General features: G+C 40.6%; 1 long non-coding RNA gene across 2 annotated transcripts in view; it reads left to right on the top strand.

Annotated features, from left to right (window-relative positions):
- Positions 1 to 18,760, top strand: part of LOC121913030 — a 91,502-nt gene that overhangs the window by 46,254 nt on the left and 26,488 nt on the right. Inside the window, exon 6 of one of the 2 annotated variants that reach the window (XR_006100197.1) lies at positions 17,337 to 17,465. The exons of the other annotated variant lie outside the window; for it this stretch is intronic. This is a non-coding gene — a long non-coding RNA (uncharacterized LOC121913030). The remainder of the gene's footprint in view (positions 1 to 17,336; positions 17,466 to 18,760) is intronic. 2 annotated transcript variants of the gene reach the window in all.

Below are 18,760 nucleotides of genomic sequence, written 5' to 3'. Positions count from 1 at the left end.
ATGGCCCTATTTACAGAGTTCCATTACAACAATAAGAGGAAAAGGAGAGAGACAGAGTGATTGTGTGCGGGTTTGTGTGTGTGAGTGTGTGTGTATGTTTGTGATTCACAGAGTATCATGTCCATGGTGTCTGAATGAATGACTGGAATGTCATAGCCCTCCATCCGCTATTATTCCACCTGAACCCAGGGCAGAGAGAGAAGAGACGGAGGAAGAATATTACATGGAAGCCGGAGGCTGATGGATGGATGAATGCTAAATAATGTCTCCAAGCTGTCTGTAGAGGTAGATCAGTATCCTAACCCAGCTACATGCTCTACTATACTCAAGTTGCAAGTAGTCATACTGCACCTAAATGACAAAATATGTAATTTGTCATTGATTCCAAACCCCTGTAAGTTGTGTTTTCTGATCTACTACCCCAACGGTTATGGGATGGTACAGTCTTATTATCCTACATGTTTCTCTCTAATATGATTCCCCTTGTCAAGCCTCCTCAGATTTGTTCCAGGGCATCACATGAGCAGAGCCACATCTCGCCAAACTAAAATGCAAATAGTTGCAATAAGTGGTTAACACCTTGATGTGAGCGTTCTGACTAAACTAACATGACCTTCTGAAAGTGTAATCAGATCAGTGGAATACTTCTTTAGAGGGGATCTATCAAGCATATTTCCTGGTCTATATTTATATTCTGGGGCTCTACTGGAATATCTTTGCATGATTTACATTCACTTCTTTTTCTTGTTCTCTACTCAAAATGGAAACTTCTCAGATATATCCGTACATGTTCAAGCCTGAATCTGATCTGAAATATGCGAGTGAACAACACAAACAACCCATATAACAACCAAGCAACAAAGACTTGCGCGAAGAATCTTATGTCTTCACGAGGAGGAAGTAGAGGTAACTTTTCAAACAAAGCATTCAGAGCAGGCTGAATCCTGGGCTTTTGACTTGTAGGAAGCATTTTTATATAAGTTCACCTTAAGTTGGAACATATTATACATTGACATCCAACATTATAACAGTATATAAATGAAAAAAATCACGAAAATTATAAAAGAAAATCACAAAATGCATGTTATATTCCCTTTAATGACTAGGAATATAAGCAGAAAGTATCTTCATGTTCTTCTTCTCCTTCTGACCAAGTTAATAGTTGAGATCTAAAAATATGGTGAAACACGAGCAGACAATGAGACAGGATAATAAATGAGGCAACATCTCAGCCAGATTATTTACAACTTCATTTTGATGGTTGAACTGAAAGTGAGTGCATCAGTACACAGGAAAAACTGTGTGTCCTGTACTGCCTGTACTGTAGGGTAGTTAAACATTACCTCAACTGTTAGAAACAATGACCGCAGCTACAAAGACTCCAGTTAAAATGAATTGGATGTATTGTAGAATTGTACTTCTGCATCGCAGTGTACAGCTGTCCCACCATGGGTATCACAGGGGTATGCTTCATTGCTATAACATCTTAACACAGAAGAGTAAATCCAGCTGTAGTCTAAATTAGTTGAAACTTCTGCAGTTCAGTTTGAAACAATGGTCTCAAAATCATGTCATTTAAGAACTATCCTGTCAGTGCATTGACCCTAAGCGCGAGAGGACATGTAGACATAATTAAAATGTCACAACAGGCTGGTTACACCACAGCGTGCTGACAGAACTACTGTACCAAGAAAAGGAGAGAGAGTGAGCGAAAGAGAGAGGGAGGGTTGTGTGTGTGTGTATTCACACACATGCATGCTAACACTTCTAAAGACAAAAAAACACACACCAGCCAAACTTATGAGGTGAAAATGACTTATCACTTCTCATCTATTCCATCACTGGGATACATTGAGACTGCACACAATCACATACACACACTGACATGTATACAATTCACTTCCAGACACATTCTTACACACACACTTACACTGTTGCCTCAGGACACAGACTGTCCTCCACTGTCTGTTTATGAACTCATCTGTTTGCGCCAGACAGGCTGGAGATGAGGACATTTATAGTGTGTTGCGATATGGCCATGTATTCAACATAATTAATCTACTCTCTAATTTGCCCTCAGCGCTCCCAACGCATCTTGTCATCTTGTAGAGCCATCTCATAACATATCATAAAACTGTCCGCCGTTTATAACCATCATCTGCTTCATTTGTAACCTTTAAAGTTCTCAGGAGGTTTTTGTAGTGGGGTTTTTTAAGAGCACCTAGATGCTCAGATGTTGCTTGGTTCACAACTGGTTGAAATAGAGCCTTATTAACCAGAATTATGTAGAGGAATTGTAGCAGAGAATAGTCATTTGAATGTATCACACGTATACTGAAATAATTGAACAGGAGGCAGACAAACTGTGTGCACTTGTTTGCGTGCAAGCTCATGCACAAACAGACTTGTTTGTGTGTCTATGTATCAGTGTGTGACTCCACCCACAGAAACCTTCACTTTTCACCCGGATGGGAGCAAGGGATCAATAATGCATCAGCCAACAGATGGGTGACTGTCTCTGCTATCATTTGTTGCCTCTCCTCATCATTTTCCTGGCCAAAGTATTAGCAAACAAAGGTGGAAGAGAGACACAGAGATAGAGGAAGACAGGATGACAGAGGAGAGAAACGAAGAGTGGATGAGTACTCCACTAGCTCTCCAAGGCTACTTCTTCAAAAGCTCAAACTGAAATGAAAACTTACACTTTTTCTATTTCTGAATCAAAATTTGTGGTATTTGTGGTGAGAGAACTGATTGATTCACTTAACAGTGTGAATATGGCTTTTAAGATCTTATTTCTATTTCATTTATGTGAGATTGTACAGCTTTTCCTTTCCTTCCTCCTATTTTACAGAGAATTGTCAGCAGAGCCATAGTTTTTTTATTGATGCTCAAAAGATATTCATGTCGAGAATAAAGATAAAATGACAGTTTTAAGGACAGCTCAAACTTGCAATACACGTTAAGAGGAAATTCTCAAAGCTATAAATCTGACATTGACATTGACATAAATCTGACTGAGACATTTTAGAATGATACTGAATACTGCCCAGTGTGGAAAACTGTGTTGGTGTGTATAGAGTGTGTAGAGTGGGTTTCTCTTGAGGAAAGTCTACCCAGTACATCAATGGCTTTTATACTTCCACCCATCCATGATGTCAACCACTAGCCATCCCTCAGGAAATCATGGTACATTTTCAAACATCCCAGATACCTCAGCTGCAGTATGTTCAGCCCTTTGCAATAACAGAGGCAGAGTATAAAGGAATATGAAGGTAGGCATCAAGCTCAAGGACAATCTCTGGCCATGGCAAGCTCTCAAACATCTCTACAGTCCTCACTGGGTCTTACTTGTTTGCTTTCCATCATTCATATAAAAAGAATACCAAAACATTTCTTCACATTTGTCACAATATATGAACAAGGGCATTCAGCATTGTATTGATGCAAAGGTGCCATAGGTCACTCCTGAGATAATCGTAGGTCATTAAGTTGTGGAGCAGGGATGATTTCACTAATGCACTAATTAGCAATCATCATCTTCACATTTCCTAAAATTTATAAATACAACCAAAAAGCTCAAATCTGAGGTTGTTGATGAATGCCTCAATTTGGAGTTTTCTATATAACTCTCAATACAGAGGCACTTTTTGTCATCTATTTGTGATGTTCATTCTTTTCAAAACATTTTTCTTTGCTCTGTTCTGGTCACATGACAGTCTTTTGTGACTATTGTGTGACCAATGTGTGTTAAAATTCAGACATTTAGAAATGTCCAACATGAACAAGTGCCATCGATGAAATCAATCAGTATTTTTCTCCTATCCTCAAAAGGTTGTGTTTTGGAAACACAAAAACTTTGCTGTATACTGACAATTCACAGGATGAGACATCTTGTACTCACACTTGGTCACACGTCCTTAAATGGCGGGAATTCTTGTCTGAGAACTTAGAATAACTAGGATTTGCTGACCCAAAGGCACTGTTTTGATTGGCTCCAACTTTGAAATGGGATTCTCAACACACGCCTTTGGCAGCAGCACCTTGGCTCCATCTTGTGCCCTGATACAACACGCTATGTATATGGCTATCCAAGCCTGGCTATTATTTGAATTAATGTAAATGTGGGCTGCTTTGTTCTTATGCGGAATGAAAGTAAAGTATGTAAGGGCTCAGGCAGGGCTCATGCCTTCCCCCTCAGTTTTACAATAGCATAGAGCTCCACATGTATGATTTGAACTCAGTATTTTACTGAGCGAGGCAGTGAGCCTGATTTCAACTTAACGTCTCCAATCACTTGCCCAGAGGGACTTCCTCTACCATGCTGCCCATAGGGGTTATGTAGCCCCTTAAATCTATTTCCGTGGATATGCCACTGGCACTGTCAATCATCCATGAGTGGGTCTGAATGAGTATATTTATGCAACTCATGTGGTGCTCTTCTGTAGTGCCCCTTCTTCATTTATTTCCCTCTGTGGGGGTCAGGCAGGTTTATATTCTTTCACCTGTCTCAGGCTGCATTCAGACCAAATCCAGCAATCTGGCACTACAGTGCAGGGGGCTGCTGTGGTGGGGGCTTGTTATATAAGGTACCGTTGAGACAATGAAATTCGATCCAGAAAGTTGAGTTGGAGTAACAGATAAATGCATTTTAGGACTTATCATGAAGCCAAAACACTACCAGCGGTTTGTAATACTCACATCCAGGATTTTACAACTCTGGAAAGTTTTCACAACGGCAACTGCTTGATCTTTCCTCGTGACATTTGCAAGGCAAACAGTCAATTACAGCATTCACATTACAAAGTAATCCACCAGGAATGTGAATTTGCATGCATGTGATTGGCCAATGCAGCATGATGTCAGGTTGCATTCTGGCAAAAATTGAGCCCATTTCAACTGCTGCGAGGTTTTTTGCTGAGCCCTATGCGGTCCCCACTCCCACAGCGTAAACGCAATGCACTCATTCAAATGAATGGAAGGACCGCCGTTTTTCACGCATTGCCGGATTTGGTCTGAACTCCACAATCTTGCTCTCCCTCCTTCCCTTCCACTCTCCGTCTCTGTTGATCTTTCCTCCTCTATTTCCCTTTAGTTTCCAGAAGGTAAAGCTACTGCAGTTCAGCTGCTGCCAGTTGGTGAGTCTGACTGCTTTAACATATCAAAGGTACTGTGCAGGAAGAAAGCTCCTCGTCATTCCAATGGCAGACATCAAGCAACTGTGCATTTGTACACCACAAGGGGTGGGGGGTACAGTCAACACAGTAAAGTTAAGTAACAGATTTTGAAAATATGACTAATCACTTCTGTTTTTAAATTCATCTTGAATACAGAAGATGCATGTACTCTTCAAGACTTCAGTTAAGGAACTCCTAGGACTTTGATATTTGCACATTTGTCCTTTTTATTTCATTTTTGTACTTCTCTATCTATTCGCCCACATCTTTGCTCTGACTTGAAACACTGCCTAAACTTTGTGTTTCTTGTGACTTTTCCTCCCTGCCTCTCTGTTCTTTTGTGCTGTCTCTGTGTGTGTCGTGATTCATTAGCAGTGCATGGTGAGAGGTTTGGGACACATTTTTTCCTGCACTTTCGAAAACCATGGAAAAATACCTCTAATTTGTTTGACAAACACTGGCCTGTTAAAGGTCACAAAAATGAACAAAAAGAAAAATGCGGTTACATCGGTCAGCAAAGAGAATAATGTATTTATGATTACAATAATGTCCCCACACAAAAACTAATTTACACACTCACAGACATGGGTGACCACATTCTTCAACAATGTTTGGCAGAGTAATTAAAATTGGTATGTTATCAGTGTTTTCACCTCTTCTGCCCTCACCATGTGTTATACACAGTACACGGCCTAGACAGTGAGCTAAGCACTCTTCCAATAAAAACACCCGCGACAGGAGCCAAGCTTCAAGTATTTTAGTAGAAACCTTTTTTTTGTGAATCTGCAAACAGATGAAGAGATAGAAATGAATGAATGAATGTATGAAAATTAAATTACACAAATGAACTACACATTAACATAAATCTACACTAGGTTGACTACATTATGTAATATGTGTGATAATGTTCATATAAGACAATTCGTCAAGGTAAGAAAGTATTTAAAAATGATTAGGCGTGACTGCAAAATGCAGTTAGCTTTGACTGGGCACTAGCTAACATGTCCCTTGCTAGCATGAACCATGAGGTTAGTAATACATATTAAAATAAAGATATTTATCAAAAATAATTAATACAATGAACACAGAACTGTCTAATTGTAATTGAAATTGTGTTAAGTATACACAGATTGTGCCAAATCAAGTGCAAAATCAAAAAGGGTGGATGTGTCTTCTTCTCTAGGCAGTTCTTTAGCAAGATCTTCACCTGGAAAGGCTCTCATGACATTCAGACTATTGGATGCAATTTTGTGCAGTTGTTGATTGGACTTTGCTAGCATGTGTTGAACTCTCTTCAGCGCATCAATGGCCTCGGTCACACTGGAGAATACATAAAAACGGTATTCAACAAAAAGTCTTGTGTCACTTCTGTACTCCTCTTCTCCCTCCATAGCTGTCTGCTTCATTCAGTAGCTGGCCACCGCTGGAGACAGGCAATTCCCAAACACATGGACCTTCATTCGAAATTCAATGATGTCCCCATCAACCTGGTGGTCATGAAACCACAGGAAGTGGAGGTAGTCACGATGCTCTTCTTTGACCAAGAAGCTGTGGAACATCTGTTGAATGTCTGCCATTACCGCAAAGGGTTCAGACCTGAAGTGGACAAGCACACCAATCAGGCTGTTATTTAGATTTAGGCCCCTGAGTAGCACATTGTTGAACGATATGTTGTTGTACTGGGCACTTGAGTCAAAGACTATCCTGATTTACCATGGTTTCTGTGGGTGATAAGACGCCAAAGCTTGGCAGGTACCAACATTGTTCATCATGTTTCACTGAAGGGGGTGGTTCTACATGTCTGTTACTGAAGATCTTTTCCATGAAATCCATGTAGTGGTCTTTCATCTCCGTCTTCTTTTTCAAAGTATGCTGAAGGGACAGGAGATGGTTTAGGGCTTGCTCCCTGTTGTTAGGCAGGTGCTTGGTGGGTGGAAGGGAGGGGGGCCACCCAACTGTTGGAGTCATCCTTGGAGAACTCTTTGTTCATGATGAGGAGGAAGATCTCATCTGTGACTGAGGGTGCCAGTTTATTGTCCTCAATGGAATTATAGAAGATCTGCTTGCCAACCTCAGTCTTATTGGCAGAGATGGGAATTCTGGACTTCCGCTGCTTGGCTAGAGGCCTCTCAGCTTTGGGGGGTTGCTGTGCTGGAGTCTTGGAGGGCAAAGCTGGGGTCCTTTTTCATTTCTGCATGATAGTTCACAAAGTCAACAAGAATGAGAATGTGAAGGGTGAGAAAGAGAAGGGTGGGTAATGAACAAGATGCTCTTTCTAGTCCCTTGAGTAACCCATGTCTCTTGGAGGTTATGTGGGAGTTTATTCCTTGGTAATATCCATGCCAGGTGATGATCTTGATCTTTTCACTCTTCTGCCCTCACCATGTGTTATACACAGTACATGGTATAGACAGCGAGCAAACACTTTTCCAATAAAAACACCCAAGACAGGAGCCAATGTTCAAGTATTTTAGTGGAAGCCTTTTTTTGTGAAACTGTAAACAGATACACGAATACAGAGATAGAAAAGAATGAATTAATGTATTACAATGAAATTACACAAATTACTACTCTAGTTGAATACATTATGCAATATAATGTTCATATAAGACAATTCATCAAGGTAATAAGTATTTAAAAACAATTAGTAGTGACTGCAAAATGCAGTTAGCTTTGATTGGGCACCGGCTACATGTGCATTGCTAGCATGAACTATGAGGTTAGCGACATATGAAAATAAAGATATTTATTAAAATAATCAATACAATTTGTCACTAGACACACTCTAACTTATTTACTGGGGCCAGAATTCATAGAGGTCTAGTTTAGTCATTGTGTTTAATTGACTCCATGCTAGTTAATGTAATCTTATTCATAACTGTGCCGGGACCTACACTGGTCACATTACACTCCATGGGACATGGCTTGAGGTTGTGCATGCATATGTGGGGTAACCAGCCACATAGCAATGTAAATGAGACCCCCACCCACAAAGACATGCTGCAATGTGAACAATCTGTACACAGATATGACACTTTTTCTCATTCCCACAGGCCATGTCACATGTTAACATTAGGAAAACATCAAGAAACACACAGCTGAGGTGTCTGGTAACGCAACATGAAGCCAATTAGATGGCAAGTTTTGCATATGGTTCCCCTCTCTCCATCTGACCGCTGTTTGAATTAGAGACTGATGGTATGGTGACATAAACTAAGAGACAGTTGTGGGAGCAAGGTAGTGGAAAAGAGGTAAAAACACAAGGATAGAGCGATGACATATAATGCAACAGCACCGCTAAATGATTGGGGATGGAAGGAAAGCAAAAGACAAGTGCTTGGATTACAATTCAGCTGTTTATCATATAAATGAAGGGTCGTGTTCAACTGAGCCAGGGGATGACAATCAATCGTTTGGCATGCAGATCTGTCTCCATTTCCTCACCAATGACAGCCATCCACATAATTCCACTGTGTGTCACATGCACGTCTGCCTGCATCTATTTGCTCTGCTAATGTCCTTTGTTTCATTTCATCACCTCTGACATGCTCAGCTTCAGTAAGAAGGGTTTTCTTTGCAACAATGCCCTACTCTTAAGTGCACATTTTCATTTCATTTGGATATTATACTGATTAGGAGCTAGTACAACATCTACAAGTTGAGTGTTAACATTGAGTCTCATTTTTACAGCCGACAGTCAGAGGGGACACAACAAATTGACAACTTTGTCAGTGCAAAGTGCATTTGTTGTGCACAGAGGGCCTTTATTACAGCACTTCAGTCATGCCAATCAGTGTAAATTTTGATAACACTAAGTACAGTACTTTCACATGTATCCAGGTTACCGTAAAAGGTTGGTTGCTGTCCAGGAGCCATATGCTCAACAAATGTGATTTGTTTGGGGGATGATGGATCTCAGTGGTGTAATATACAGTGCAGGCACCTCTGCAAACATAATGGCCGGACACAGCCTAATCATCAGTCCATTTTGCACTACTTATCTAGGTCTGGGTTGCAGAAGCAGCAGGCTAAGCAAAGTAGCCCAGATATTATTCTCTAGCCACCACTTCCTGTGAGATTCCAGGTCATTTCCAGGCTAGATGGAATATGAATTCCCTCTAGTATCATCTGGGTCTGCCGCAGGGTGCATTGTGATGTGTTTGGAATACATCCACAGCAAGGGGCAGATAAAGGCGTCCTGATTACATGCACAAACCATCTTAAATGGCTCCTATCAGTGTGAGGAGGCAACAGTTCCATGTCGAACCCCTTCCAGATTTCCTAGTTCCAAGATCCATTTTGACTGCTTGTATGCATCTCATTCTTTTGGCTACCACCCAAAGCTCATGACCAAGAACTTCACTTTCAAGCTCACATAGCTCACACCACAGCAGTCCAACACAACTGTACATTGTTCTTGTGTTTCGTTTTTTGTCCTAAGGTCCTGTGTTGATACATAAAATTGTCAAAGTTTTTGCAAAGCCACCAATCAGAAAAATTCTCTGACTATGGTGATCTTGCTCCATTACATGGTGCCCAGACCAGTGCTTTTGGAGGTATCAGCTAACATACATCCAGGCTGACACAATCTGATCAATAGCTATCTACCGTTCCATTGCTTGGCAGGGAGAGACAAAGGTGAGTGGAATAGCAGGTTTCATTGTTTTGAGCGTGCACACAGACCACTGGTATCTCTCCACATGACTTGCATCATCAACTATCCCTAAAAGAATAAAGTTTCCTGTGTCTCTAATATTCCTGTAGGGGAACCAGCTCCAGCCCCTGAACTGACAGAGCAGACCCTCTGTTTTGCATGTTAGAAGTTACTCCTGCTCTCTCTGACTCATTTGCAGCAAACCTCATCCTCCCTGCTCAACCCATTCATGTCTTTAGTCTTTTGTCTGCCTGAACTGCTCCAACAAACCTTTTGTCCAAGCCTGCACCCGGCACCCTTTGACTTTACAGGATTAACAATTACAAATCATCTTGAAAGTGCCACAAAGGGGATGTTATTGAAGATGAATAGAAAGCGGGCTGCTTTAGGAGTTCCTTTTAAACTTCACTAAAGCAAGGATAGAGGGATTAGTAACAAGGGATGCTAATGATGCACGGCAGGGAAGCCCCTTCATTGTGATATGTGACCTCTACAGTACTTGATTAGGGGTGAGATTTTATTAATCCGGCTCTTTAGCATAACCTCTAGGTATTAAAAAAAGATTTCATATCACACTCTCACAGCAGGTGTTTTAATAAAAATAGGAATGTCAGCTTTACAACACTACTACTCCTTTGATTGATGGGTGCTGTACATGTACACTCATAAATGTGTACGCTTTGACATACACCTTCTCTAACCTCCAACACTACCACACCCCCTTCCCATTCCCTTCAGATGCATCAACTATCAACTCCAAAAAAAAGTTATTTTTTGTGACTTTACTGTCTGCTGAATACAAAGTGAAGTGATTACATGGAGACCTCCTACTGCTCTCAGCAAACTGCTGCTTCTGTAACTCAAACTGGCATAGAGGCTTGGCACAAGCTATGCATGGATAGAGTGCCCCCCCCCCACCCCCCCTGCTGTCATTAGCATACAGGCCATGTCTCACTAGCTGCCAACCTTTAGGCAGTGATTCCATCTTGTCGTGATACGCAGTGAGGGAGTGCAGTAAAACTGCCATGCTGCCAGGCTCTGACGGCTACAAAATTGCAAGAAGGCTGTGAAAGGGAAAAAGGAGAACAAAAAAAAAAAAAAATTACAACCTGCCTGGCAGAACGTCAAGAAAGAAAGGGGACTGAACTCACAGAGGAGCTACTTCACCTTATTTTCTTCTGTTGGTGTTGTTGTTGGGAGTTATTGATGTAATTGACCAGCCTAAGGATAAGGGAAAAATCTATAGTGGAAGAAAATTTTCTTTTTCTCCAAAATGGAGGCATCAGTGAAGGCAGCCAAGTTCCACTCATGTGCTGTAGGTCATCTTATTGATTGTAAGTTAACGGTAATTGAACGAGACTCAGCTCCGTTGTTAAGAAGAGACATGGCCCTTAGGTCTTTGGCTTGCTTGTCCTGCAGGTAGTCCTGCTCTGTTGGTTTATGGCCATTAGGGTTACAAAAATCAGAACTTGTTTCTATCCAGTGCAGACTCTAATCACCTCTCTCTCTCTCTCCTGATATTTTTTAAACCTGTTTCCTCATTTTCGTTTTCAAGAAGCAGACAATATTTAGCAAACTGATCACCAGCAACCCCTATTTGAAGTCTTTAACCCTGCCTGAGGGCATGCTGTGTTACCTTCATAAAAACAAGCTTTCTAGTCAGATAAGCCTTGATCATTAAGAACACTTTCAACCTGCAATTCTTAAATGCACTAATTATGTGACCACATGATGGGGAGGTGAAAAAATCTATGAAGATGTAGACAGCCTCTGAACTTTCCACCAAAATCTTTTATCTCAGATAATTTGCATACTTTTGCATCTCTAAGACACTATAACCTTCAAAGGACGCTGAGCAAATGCAAAACAAAAATCCACAATCTTCCGTCCTCTGAAGTACAGACCCTTTTTACCACACAGCAAAAGAAGTATTGCAGACAGCCATCATCTTTTTCCAACATGATTTTTTATATTCTTTCCCTGTCTTCACTGCTGCCAACTTAGTATATATATTTAGAAATAGAACTTGTGATTATTTACATTTTTAGGCCAAAAATGAAAGTCACTACGCTATGCTTACTCTGCTATGATGCTAAGGCAATGAACATATGAACATGGTAAGACAATGTTGTCTTGGGAGCAAAACCTATGTGAAGCATACTTCTCAGCCACAGAGGGTTTCACAAGGGCACATCCCTTGTCATTGTGTCTCTAACATACTGTAGACAATTTCCAAGTTTGTCTTCTCTCTCTTTCTTCTTCAAACCTTAAAGGGTACATTACATGCGCATTTCTAGGTCTATATTTTTATTCTGGGGCTCTACTAGAATATCTTTGGATGATTTACAAAAAGAAAAACTCTCTCCGGAGGTTACATAAACAAACAATAGCAGTTGGATTTCACTTCTTTTTCCTGTTCTTTACCCGAAATGGAAACTTCTCAAATACATTTGTACATGTTCAAGCCCAAACCCAATCCGAAATATGCGATTGGACAACATGATGAAATTCTGTGACCCAACCTTAGCAACAACCTTAGCAACAAAGACTACAGAATGGCGACCATTTGTGGCCATGTGCAAATGATCTGACATCAGTTCGATGGGGAAATAGAGGTTACTTTGGAAACAGAGCATTCAAAGCAGTCTAAAGCCCTGGCTTTTGACTTGATGACAGCATTTTTACATACACACACCTCAAGTTTTGGAACTTTGACCATGTTTTGAATAGACATCCGGCATTATAACAGTATATAAATGACAGAAAATCACTAAAAGCATGGTATGTCCCCTTAAAGCCAGAGAATGTTTCTGAGGCTCTTTGTGCTTGCTTACTTTGCACTATGAATTTTAAAGGTGCTTGTTATGTATTTTCACCACAGTGAAATGTTATTTGGTACTATACAATGTCATGGCCTCCATTACCAAAATGGCAAAACCAATTTTTTCTTTTTGACATTTTACTGATTTGAATTTCCAGTAGCCTCATGTACAAAGTATTGGTCTAGACTTTTTGTTCTGCCAGCTCCAGTCTTGTGCCAAACTTTGATCAACCATGGCTGCCACCGTGCCAAATTGCCAACTGTAAAATGATAGGGTTTGGCCTCATTTAACCAACTGATAAAGAGGCAACTTTATTCGGATCCAAATCCCTCTATCAAAAGTAATTCCTGCTCCATCCCTAAATTTAGAAATGGAATGACTCACTACCTTCTTTCTGCCAATGACAATCTGTTCATGTCTGTACACATAGACACACATACAAGGACAAATTCTATCCATTGATTTTGTCGCTCTATGCATTCTGAGTAGCAGAGACTGAACTTCCCATTCCCCTTTTCAATAATGCAACAAGTTCGCTTAAGCCTCTACACTCTCTCTCTCTCTCTCTCTGGGTCACTTAGAGAAATAATCTTTTCTGGAATTGTGACCTGTGCAGAGGAAAGGGAGAAATAATGTCCTGTAACCTATTATTATTTTCAGTCTCCATTCTCTGTCTCTGTTATTGCTTTGTTTCCTGCCCTCTTGCCTTGAGTATCTCTTCAGGGCTTGTTTTTCTTCACCTATGTCACCATGCCTCCGTAGCCATGTACTGCATTTGTAATACAGAATTCTGTAGGAGGTTTGAGTCAGTTAGTGAGTTCAAGTTCAAGTGCATTTATTTCAGTGTTTCCTTATAGCAAGCATGTCTCAGTGGAGTTTAGAGAGGCAGAGAAAAAATAGATATAGTGTAACTCAGTGCTCACAGCAGAATTATATAATCCATTAAATAATATCAACAGGTGACAGAGGACAGGACAAAGAATTGCATGTTTAAGAGACAAGCCTGCCCAGTCTATTTCATCCACGCTAGGTTGGCTTTCTTTGTAAGTTACATCGAGTCTGCATAGTAGTATCATAAATGGCAGAATGATGTTTGTGTAGAGTTGACACTAGGTTGTTTTCACATTCATCTCCCGAATTTTCTCTGTGTTCACCTAAAATCTGAGTTTAAAATGTCTATGTATGATCATGATTTGTGACATCACAACTAGTTTGGAAGCCAAATGTGGTCCAATATGTTACTTACACAAGTGATGTTGAAACGTGAAGCCTCTAGTGAACTGTGAAGCATTTTCACAACATAATTGAACTTGGAAAAACCATTATCCACCATATTTTAAAAAAAAAAAAACATATCCAACTCAAATTTTTAATCAAAACAAAGTATTTTATGTGTTTGGGTATCTCCACAACTTGAGTGTAGAAGTGTTGACAGAGTTTCTGACTTGGGAATAATTAATTTCTTTAGCAGTTTGGCTTTCACTTGTTCCCAGGGACACAGAGACGAGTTTTTCATGGCCCATTGGCCTGATCTAATTTGGTGGAAGAGAACACTCTATGTCTAAATTTGTCACTGCGGCCACCAAGGTTGGCACCAAAGGATGGATCACTGAGCAGCGCCCCTGTCTCCCATATCAATTTCAAACCAAAGCCTAAAAATACACCCAATTATACAGAGAAGAGGAAAGTGGCTATTGTTAGTTTCTATATGTTCTGACCCCAAGATGTCACCTGGATGAGATTGTGTCGAATATAGAATGTCCTGGAGGGCTGAAACACGAGGGGAAACACTTGATTAAATGTCAGTTTCTATACTGTATGTCTCATATGTTGCATAATTCACAAAAGAATCCAGCACGTGAGAAATGTCATTGGAGCTTAAACAAGCAATCAATTATCCTTTAGCCTGTTTTGCCCCAGTCCACCACTATTTATCAATTAGGACCCTTGAGATTCCTACAAAAGCTCGGTCACTTCCTGCTTGCCATGAGACAGTGTAAGCTGCGTACCAAGTACCAATGGATGCCCCATCCTCCCTTCTGTCAACTGACAGCCTTTCAGGGCTGTCAAATCCACCCGCTAATCAGCTAATAACACCAACAATTGGTAATTAGGCATCCCCAGAGTAAGCAATTAATTATCGGTTCACAACGTGCCTTCCCCCCCGCTAATAGTTTGGTAAAAAGACTGCTTGATGTTATGTTTAATAGTCATAAACTTTTATTGCCTCTCTAACACAAAGAGTCAATTACGTAGGCGAGGGAAGATGCCTGCTATAGGCCCTGCTGGGGAGAGAGGTTGATTAAGGGTGGTAAAGGCCCTGTGGCTTTAAAGGGATGGATGGAGAGTAAATAAATGAAGAGAGATAATTAAGGATTGGCAGAAAACAACATGCTTTACTTTCTCTCCTACTGATTCCAAGAATTACATTCACTGTTCTCTCGTTCATCAGATGCTGTTCAAAATAGTCTGTGGCATATGTAATTATCAGGGCATGTACACATTTTAGAAGAGCTGCAATGATTAGTCAATTAATCAAGTAGTTAATTGACAGGAAATTAATTGGCAACTATTTTCATAATTAATAAGAAAATACTAATAATCATCAATTAATCATTCAAATGTCAAGATTTGCAGCTTTTCTTTGTCTTATGTGATAGTAAATGGAATATCTTCTTAGTTTCTTCTTAGTTTCTAATTGTGAAAATGCTGATATCATCCATGTCCTATGGTTGTACATTGTGTGTGTGTGTGTCAGCTATCCCACACATGACCTTTTGAAAAGTATCTATGGTGTTTGTTTGACTTGTAGCCTCACATGCTATAACATCAAAAAAGGTGTTTGGTTCTGGGTAATTCAAAGTATTTACTGACTAAAATGAAATAATTGACAAGCTAAACAGAGGTCTTATCTATCAGGAGAACATGAAGACGTTATCTCTATGATTTAAAAAAAAAAGATCAGAAGACTAATATTTATGTAAGATAATCAACATAATTCCTGGTTCTTATGTAGTACCTCTAAATGTCTTGTTAATACTGCTCTTCTCGGTGTCTCTGCCAACATAGACTGCCACTCCTGACTAGACCCTCCCACAAGGTTATATAACTCCGCCCTTCAGGCCTGTGTCTCCCCTTTTTGTGTTGAAATGTCCACCACATCAGATGTTCCACGAGCCAACACCACCACGATTACTATATTTTTTTCACAAACATTATTGTCCCACCAGGGCAGGAATACAGCGCAAAAGTTGATACAATGTAAAGACCTCTCACTGCACAGGGACATTTTAGTGCTGTTTGTTTACTATTTTGATTCCACATGGGACAAAGGATCCCATTACATATCCTTTTTTTTCACCAGAGATGTTCTTTCTTTATGCACAGAGGGCATGAACTCAAATTGAAAGTCTCTACTCTATACAACAGCATAATACAGATCATGTAATAATTAGAAAAATACAAAATATTGCCAATTTTCTTTCTTTTACTGTCTTTCATTTCTAAGAAAATGGTTTTATCGTTCAGCTCCAATCATGATCAAATATTCTGTAGTCACTTACTGACCGCATGTGCTTTTTGCTTCTTTTCCTGAGAAAAAAATGCCACTGGTTTGGATGATAGCATTTGTTTCCATCAGATTTTAAACAGAAAAACAACATAACAACGGCAATTGCATTTAAAAGCTTGGAGCTGTATGACAAAGTGAAAAATCCACTTAAAATCCTTTAATTCATTTTTTTTTCATTTCAGATTGTTGACACTTGTAGAATGTAAGTGGCAGTCATTACAGAATCAATTTGTAGTTTGATTACAACCTTTTGATCTAGCACAGGGATGCATGACAAACATTTTACAAAACCTGCATATTATAGCTTTTACATGTATAGTCAAGGTCAGAGGTATTCTACAGCTGGATTTGTCAGCAGTACAACAAGCACAAACTCACAGACACATACCTGAACTGTGTGTGTCACGGGTCAACATTCCCTGTTGCCGCTTGCTCTCGGGTCTGAAGCAGATGAAAGCATTGGAAGAGGGGACCTGTGGAGTGTTGCTGCACTCCTCAGCACCATTAGTGGTGCGTGGCTGTGCTGTGGCTCTCCCCTGCTCACAGTGAGTTATCCACCTCCTCCATCACCCTCTGTCTCAGCAGCCTAATGTGGTCTGGGCTTGTTGTGGCATGGAGCACACCGGCCTGCCCGGTCAGCCATTAATACTGACCCATTTCCAGGCAGCTCTCCAGAATTAAGAGGTGGAAAAGCATGTGGAGAATTCGTTTCAAAAGTATTCTTGCTCTCATCTATTTGTGTTTTCTTGTAGCTGCAACATAATCAGATTTCATTGCGTTAAATTTCCAGAGAGTATTTGACAGATTTCTGTTTTAAAGTCAACAGTACAGGTGTATGCTCATGCAAATGCATGTGTGTGTCTGTCTATGTTTAGTTTGAGTTTTCTCTCAGTGTACTTACTTTCAAAACAGTTTTCCTCCTGGCAGTCTGCAGGCTGTAGAAACTCTTCTAGAGATTAGACCTGTGAGTTTCATAATGCTTTTGTTGCCTTCAGCCTTTCCCCCCTCCTTTCTGAATGTGTTATTGGAGCTTTTCTTACTTTTGTTGCAGGGTATTACTTTCAGTATTGCATCAAAGTTCATCTAATTTGTTGTCCCAATTTCCCCTGCAGCCGTCGGTCAATCATTGGGGAAATGTTTCAGAAGAGCTCTAAACATGAGAGAGGAAATGAGCTGAGACGGATGTGCCCAAAAAACACACCGTGGGAGATGGAGGAAAACGAGACAAAGGCAGAAATCAGGTAGAAAGGATGGGAGAGAGCAGAAACAGGGACAGAGAGAAAGGGAGGAGCGGGCAGGTGAGCTATGTGTGTGCTGACCTTCCCCCCTTGCTGTCAGAATAAAATAAGCCTCTGCCCCTCTAGCTGGATCAGACTGCCAGTCCATCAGCTATCCCATTAACATGTCAGAACAAACAAACTAAACAAAAAACACAAAGGGCCAGAGAGCAAGAGGACGGATGGATGGATGCCTTAGCTTGGAGGAGGACTGGCTGTATGGCTGTGTAGTGAGAGATGTACTGCTGAGCATTGTGGATCTGTCATCAGTCATTTCTCTCTGTCTTGCTTTCTTTTTCTCTTTCTGTCTGCATCACTCTGTAAACAATGGCACACAGAGCACAGCCATGCACCAGCACCCACAAGCTGAGCACAGAGAGGTTAGGGATCTATCCACATGCATGGAATATTATTCAAGATTTATGAAGAAGTGTCTCCCGAAATATTATTAGAATCTTGCGTCTTTTAGTCAGCGCAGCATTGAAGTGGGTCACATTTTGTGATCTTATAAGCAGCCCTAAATTATGCTCCAGCACACTCATCCCCCATCTCATCTGCAGTTCACAAGGTATAGAAGAAGGCAGTGAGGAAGCTGGAGCTGGATGACTGAGGCTCTGCAAGCCAGGATGCAGATTGTCTATTTGTTTATATGTTTGGACTTTTAATCTTGTCAAGTGGGTTATAGAGCACAGCTGTCGATATACAAAACCAGTGGGGTGGCTGATCTAATACATTGAGCTCTTTTTACCTCCCCGCATGCCCCCCACTCTTTTCCTTCTGTCTCCCTGTCTCTTTCTATGGCACAGATGGATCTACAGTGGCTCCTGGTGGAGCTCTGGGGTAGTGTAAATAAGGCTCAGAGACGCAGTGGATGTGTGAAATCCTTGACCTAGTTCTCCTGCTTGTGTACATTGCATGTCTCTTGTTAATCAAATCAACGTTTGGAAAACTGACCTTAAAATGAATAGCGGATGAAGGAGACAAGAGCAGCATTCTCGGTTTGACAGATTAGCCCAGATCCATTGATTCTGAATAAGAGAATAAAGCAGCAGGCTGGCACTGAGCATAACTGCGTTCATGGATTCTGGCAACTGGGTAAGGGTTACGTCATTTGAAAAAAACTCTAACATACCACACTGTAGATGGCTTATGTGGAAAAAGAGATTTTTTAAAAATCTATCCAGACAGATTTTGTTTTTTTGTAGGCAGGCCTACATGAAACAAATACTGTAGACACCAAGTTTTCTAGTGTTCGATTC

The sequence above is a fragment of the Thunnus maccoyii genome, chromosome 15 (assembly GCF_910596095.1).
Source record: "Thunnus maccoyii chromosome 15, fThuMac1.1, whole genome shotgun sequence".
In the NCBI taxonomy this organism is placed as follows: domain Eukaryota; kingdom Metazoa; phylum Chordata; class Actinopteri; order Scombriformes; family Scombridae; genus Thunnus; species Thunnus maccoyii.
Note: the sequence above shows the minus strand (reverse complement) of the source record. Positions and strands in the feature narration are given on the sequence as shown.